The 5,747-nt window shown below is 41.9% G+C and overlaps 1 pseudogene; it reads left to right on the top strand.

Annotated features, from left to right (window-relative positions):
- The first annotated feature begins 2,693 nt into the window (after positions 1-2,693).
- On the top strand, positions 2,694-3,747 carry LOC101572100 (annotated as a pseudogene).
- Positions 3,748-5,747: the final 2,000 nt, after the last annotated feature.

Here is a 5,747-nt window from a genome sequence, read left to right as displayed (position 1 = left end):
CCAAACTGGAGAGTAGCATGGTGACCAACCACCCAGGTTTTCCAGAAGTTGATAGCTTTTACGGTCTCAACTTTGTCACACACATCCCTCATGCAAATTCCTACATTGAAGTCCTAACTCTGAGCAGTTCAGAATATGACTTATGTGGAGATGGCATCTTTAAAGAGGTGATTAGGGCACCATGAGCTCGTTGGGGAGGTCTGATCGCATAGACCTGATGTCCTTGGAAGAAGAGACAAACAGGGCACAGACTCACACAGAGGGAAGACAGCGAGGAGCTGGCTATCTGCAAGTCAAGGCAGGCCCCAGGAGAGACCAACCATGTAGAAACCTTGATCTTGGATTTCCGGCCTCCAGAATTGGAAGAAAAGAGGTTTCTGTGGTTTACGACACCCAGTCTGGGGTACTTGGCTGCACCAGCCCTAGAAAACTAACTCAGGAGCCAAGCTGAGAGCCATGGCACAGTGTCACCAGGAGGGTACGGGCCCACAGCTCCCGGGTCACGCCATAGTCCAGTGGCATGTCATCATGACCCAAGTAGCAGAAGAGTAAGCAACTTCTAAAGCAGAGGAGAACCATGGGCATCCCTATTTGAATGCCAGGCTCTTTTGTTATGTTTCTTTGGAGACAAAAGGGAGGAATCACAGCTAAGAAGTAAACTGCTCAATGCAAGGTTTATAATTCCGTATCTCTTCTATCACCCACATACATCAGTAGCTCTGACAAACCAAAATTATTGACATGCTCATAGCCTGTAATTTTAGACCTCATTCTGTTTTATTTTATGCACCTTCTATAAGTAAATGTTTAACAGAAAAATGGTGAGGAGAAATGAAGAAATTCCCCCAGGTATTAAAAAATGGGGATGAACAGTCAACAAAAATGGCCGTAGGGATGTAACCAAGTGCCATTCACTTACAAAAACCACTTACATGCTTTGAACTTGTAACTCAAGCACTGTTTGGAGATGTAGAGGGAAGGAAGAGTGGACATATAAGCACTAGCCTTACACTGAGGACCCGAAATCTTAGGAGTCAGTATTTTACCGAGGTTGGGAGCACACATACGTAGAATGTCTCCACTGTAAAGAGATGATAAATATGTGAAGAAAGGTATGTTCACCTGATTAGAACAAAACACAGCACATACATATACTGAAACATCACATGGTGGCATGGTTTGTCTACAGGGTAGTAAGTCAGGGTAGTCATGCGCTCTGTGTGAACCATTCTACCTTTTTTTTTTTTTTTTTTTTTGTATTTTAGGAAAGAGTCTACAGGGTGTTCAGGGTCTCACTACTGGATCGGACTCATAGTGATCTGCCTGTTTACAGCCTCCCAAGAGCTGGGATTACAGATGTGTACCACCATGCCCAGTCTTAGCGCACCCCGGCGGGGGAGGGGGAAGCAGGCCTGGGGATCAAACCACCTGACGCCTCTGCCTGCTTGTAGGCGCTTTAATCTGCTGAGATACTTGGCTGGCCCCCATTCGACATTACTAAGTCTACTCACTCATCAATGAAATGGGAATAAAATAAAAGAACATGCTCCCACCTCTCCCAACCAAGCCCCATGTCCTGGCTTCACATTTACCTGAAGCTCCCCATGATTTCAAGCTCCTGCTTATGAGCACATGAGACTTTGGAAGGACATCTAGATATACAAACCATGCCACCATGTGCTGTTTCAGTACATGTATGTGCTGTGTTTTGTTCTAACCAGGTAAACATACCTCTCTTCACATATTTATCATCTCTTTACAGTGGAGACATTCAAAGGCCTTTCCTCTAGCTTTTTGGATTATAAGGTATAATTATTCATTTCATTTTGATAATCACTGATATCATAATAGATAACAGTTGATATTGTTGATTATGCTTTAAATTCACTTTGGCAAATCTTTTAAAATTTTTCTTTATATTTTATTGATAACTCTTCTGCTATCATTTAACAATGCACTAAAAATATATATACAGAAATTATTTTTATTTTTTTTTATTTTTTTTGCAGAACTGGGGATTGACCTCAGGCCCTTACACTTGCCAGGCAAGCGCTTATTCTACTGAGCCATCTCCCTGGCCCAGAAATTATTTTTAAAAAGCAGTGGAAACACATGTCAATCACTAGAATGTAGTAGTTGAGTAGAGCGAAGGGATGATTCTAACAAATATAAATAAGGAAAAATTCAGATCCTAGGCAAAAAAAATATTGTTCAAATAAAGCAGATCAAGTAGGGTAAAGACATATAACAATGTCTCCACTAACAAAGAGGATGCTCTCCCAGGACACACTTACCCTGCACAAGCCATTCAGGCAAGAGCAGAGGTAATTTAGGCAGCAGAGAGGCATATGCTAGCATGTCAGGGACATAAATAGATCATTAAGCCGTCGCCAGGGAGTCCCGAGAAGGTGCAAGGCTAGACTCTGGGCCTGCGGGCCGGGCTCCAGGTGACCTGCGTCCGAGGAGGGAGGCAGTGCGCTGTCTTGGGATCCAGCAGCTGAGCAGCGATGAGGTGGACGCAAGTTATCCTGAAAGCAGCTGTGTGAAGAGCAAAATGGAGTAGCCCAGAACACGACCAGCAGGGCATTTTCCTAGAGACTGAAGACACGGTGCAACCTACATGGAGCATAGACTGGAGACAGCAGCCTGTGTTGCAGTCTCTCTTGTTTCTAGCTGTGGGAATCTCAGTACCGGGTATCAAATTCAGGACCTCGCACTTGCCGGGCAGACACTGTGCCACTAAGGATGGATTGTGTAGATGAATATGCCCACACTTCTTTTGACCTACAGTGTTTGCTAAATTCATTTCCTGGAGACTTGGAGTGTAAGCAGATCTTCAGTGACATCGATGAACAGCTCGAACAAAATGCTAGCAGCATGGAGCATTGCATTAAAGAAATACAGAAGGAAGCCAACAAACAGTGTCCAGATGTGCAGCTGCAGAGCGCAATGGACTGCTTTGACTGGCTGACTCACTATAGTTACCATAGGTCTACATCAGCTTCTGTTCCCCATGGAGATTTGATACAGTTCCTCAAAACAGTGGTTTGTTGAAGAGTGAACAAAATGAAGAAGAAATGATACTGGATTTTCTTTGGGACCTGTCCCTCCAGAGCAGTATTTCTTTACCATCAGCTTTAAGGGAAACACCTCTTCATTGTCTGTCGAGGGCTTCTCTTCATTCTGTTGAAGATCATTCCTCGATGGATGTAAAGTCTCTATGGGATGACATAAGACTGCATCTTCGACGCTTCTTAGTGAACAGATTGCAAAGCTATAATGAAATAAATAGTTCACAGCAAAAAATTTTATTGAAAAGTCAGTGCATACAACAACTTTTGTTTCTCTATCCAGAATCAGAAGTTCTCATCAAGTACCAGAACATACAGAATAAACTGTTGGCTACACTTATGCAGGACAACTTTCCTTCTTACAGCAGAGATTCAAATTTAGATGCAATCGCTCATGGACACCGAAGTGCAATGCTGAAGTTATATTCAATGATAAACGAGGATTTTAGCACACTGTGGGAAATTTTAGCTCCATCTTCAACAGTGAAATTCATTAAAGAAACTTACTTGGATACAGTTACAGAAGAAATTGGAAAATTTCTTGAAAACTTTTGTGAGCTACAGTTCAGAGAAAGTGCCGTTCACGTGGTTAAAACAAGCAAGAGCTCCAGCAAGCATAGAGGAGCAGTGCATGCCTTGGGTTAGTGACGTTTACATTTTGTTTGATTAACTTAAACCTTTCAGTATCTTTAATGGGAGGGTATTGTTTTGTTTTGTTTGGTTTCTGCTTTTTCTTTGGTTAAGTCTTATTGCAAACTTGGAAATAAATAAAATAAGTGTAATGAAATTTTGCAGCATACATTTATCTTCTATGCATTGCTTTTTATGTAAGTGTAACTAGACAAGTGCTTTCTTTTCTGTTAAATTGTTCATGATAGGGAAAATGTAAGCCAGAACTTTTTCAAATAAGAGTTTCATTTCTCTTGACTGCATACAACAAATGATCAAATATTGGATGAAACTATATATAAGTATGTACAGTTATATGTGTAGCATAAAAGCTTAATTTTTAATTCACTATTGTCTAAAGACAAAACATTATAAATTAAGAAGAGTTTCTGGAAATTTGTTGAAATTTGCATTAACAGTAGAAATATAAAGCTTATTAACATTGCGGTCAGGCAATTCTTATAAAAGAGCAATTATGAAATATTAATTACAAAATACTATATTTTAGTTTGTTTGGAAGATACAGCATTTATACTACAGCTAATTTAAAAAGTTTCTCTAATTTTTATATAAGAATGTATACAATTAAAAGGTGATTTGAAAATTCCTAATTTTATTCAAAAGATAAAAAGGAAATAAATTATTAAAAAATAAATAAATAAATAAATAGATCATTAAGTCAAGCTGATGTCAGATATGACAGGACTGTGAAATATGAATCTTTTGGATATAGACAAAGATTCAGAAGTAGGAAAAAGAGGACCAGAAAGAGGACCTGGCTGAAGGCTGTGCAAAATCATGACAGTCCTGCCACCAAATAAGACATTCTGGCTTGGCCCAATTTAGACACCTATTCCACAAGGGGATATTGTGACATGAACGAATACACCACTATAAAACCCTTAACTGTTTTAATTTTTCAACTAATGCATGGCATACACTCGTGTCCCTAATTCTTTCTCCTCGTTCTGTTCTGTGACTTCTCCCTGTCTGGGAGGAAGTCTTCTGCTCCATCAAAATGCACTGCTTGAGGCAGAGTAGAATCTACTGGCAGAGGACAATGGAGACTGCTCCACAGCCTGCCCTCCCCGCTGCCTCCTCGGGCCAGCCCCAGGCGGCCGCTCCCCCTTCCCATCACGCTCTTCTTGCTCCGCCCACCTGCCCAGGCCATAGTTTTAAGTCACCAATGACCCTACCTTTTGATCCTTCTGGAATACTCAAAGTGTAATGTGGCTGTAAATGCCATATCCTGCATCTCTTTCCCTTAAAGTGTGTTCCAGAGACCAGAAGCATTGAAGCTTGGTAGAAAAGCAGAATTTCAGGCTCCTCCTAGATCTACTGAATCAAAATTTATGATTTAACAAGAAGCTTTGGGGGATGCATGAGGATCCTTAATTTCAAACCTCAAAATTTTACAAGTATTAGCTGGGTCCTGAGGTTGGAAGATCCTAAGGTCAAGGCCAAACTGTGCAACTCAGGGAGATCTTGCATCCAAATAAAACAATAAAAAAAAAATCTGGGGATGTGGCCAAGTGGAGCTCTTGGGTTGGATCTCTGGTACCACAAAAAAAAGAGAGAAACAATATACCAAGTAATTTAAAAAGAATGGCCAGGCCCAGGTCCGGTGAGTGTGTGGAGAGCTTCCTGCTACCCTGCGCGGGCAGGACCAGTCCCAGCCCAGGCTCAGCGTGGGCCGGACCCTCTCCCACCCACTTGGGCCGCCGGCCATCACTCCGCCCTACCGGCCCCACCCCTCCTGCCGAGTAAGAATTTCTGCTGACTTCTGGGAACCACCAGACCCAGTCCTAGCCCAGGTCCACAGCAGGAAGGAGCTGAGCACAGCAGCCAGACCTAAGCCAGACGCAGCGGGATAACTCCAAACTCTGTAGAGCTCCATCTGAACTTCAGTACATGTGAAGGTTATAACTACAGCAAAGATCTACAACAAAGGGCAGAAGACAGTGCTACACAAAATGAAGAGAAGGAACAAAATGCAACCTCAGAACC

Source organism: Octodon degus, unplaced genomic scaffold (assembly GCF_000260255.1).
Source record: "Octodon degus isolate 3935 unplaced genomic scaffold, OctDeg1.0 scaffold00023, whole genome shotgun sequence".
Lineage (NCBI taxonomy): Eukaryota > Metazoa > Chordata > Mammalia > Rodentia > Octodontidae > Octodon > Octodon degus.
Note: the sequence above shows the minus strand (reverse complement) of the source record. Positions and strands in the feature narration are given on the sequence as shown.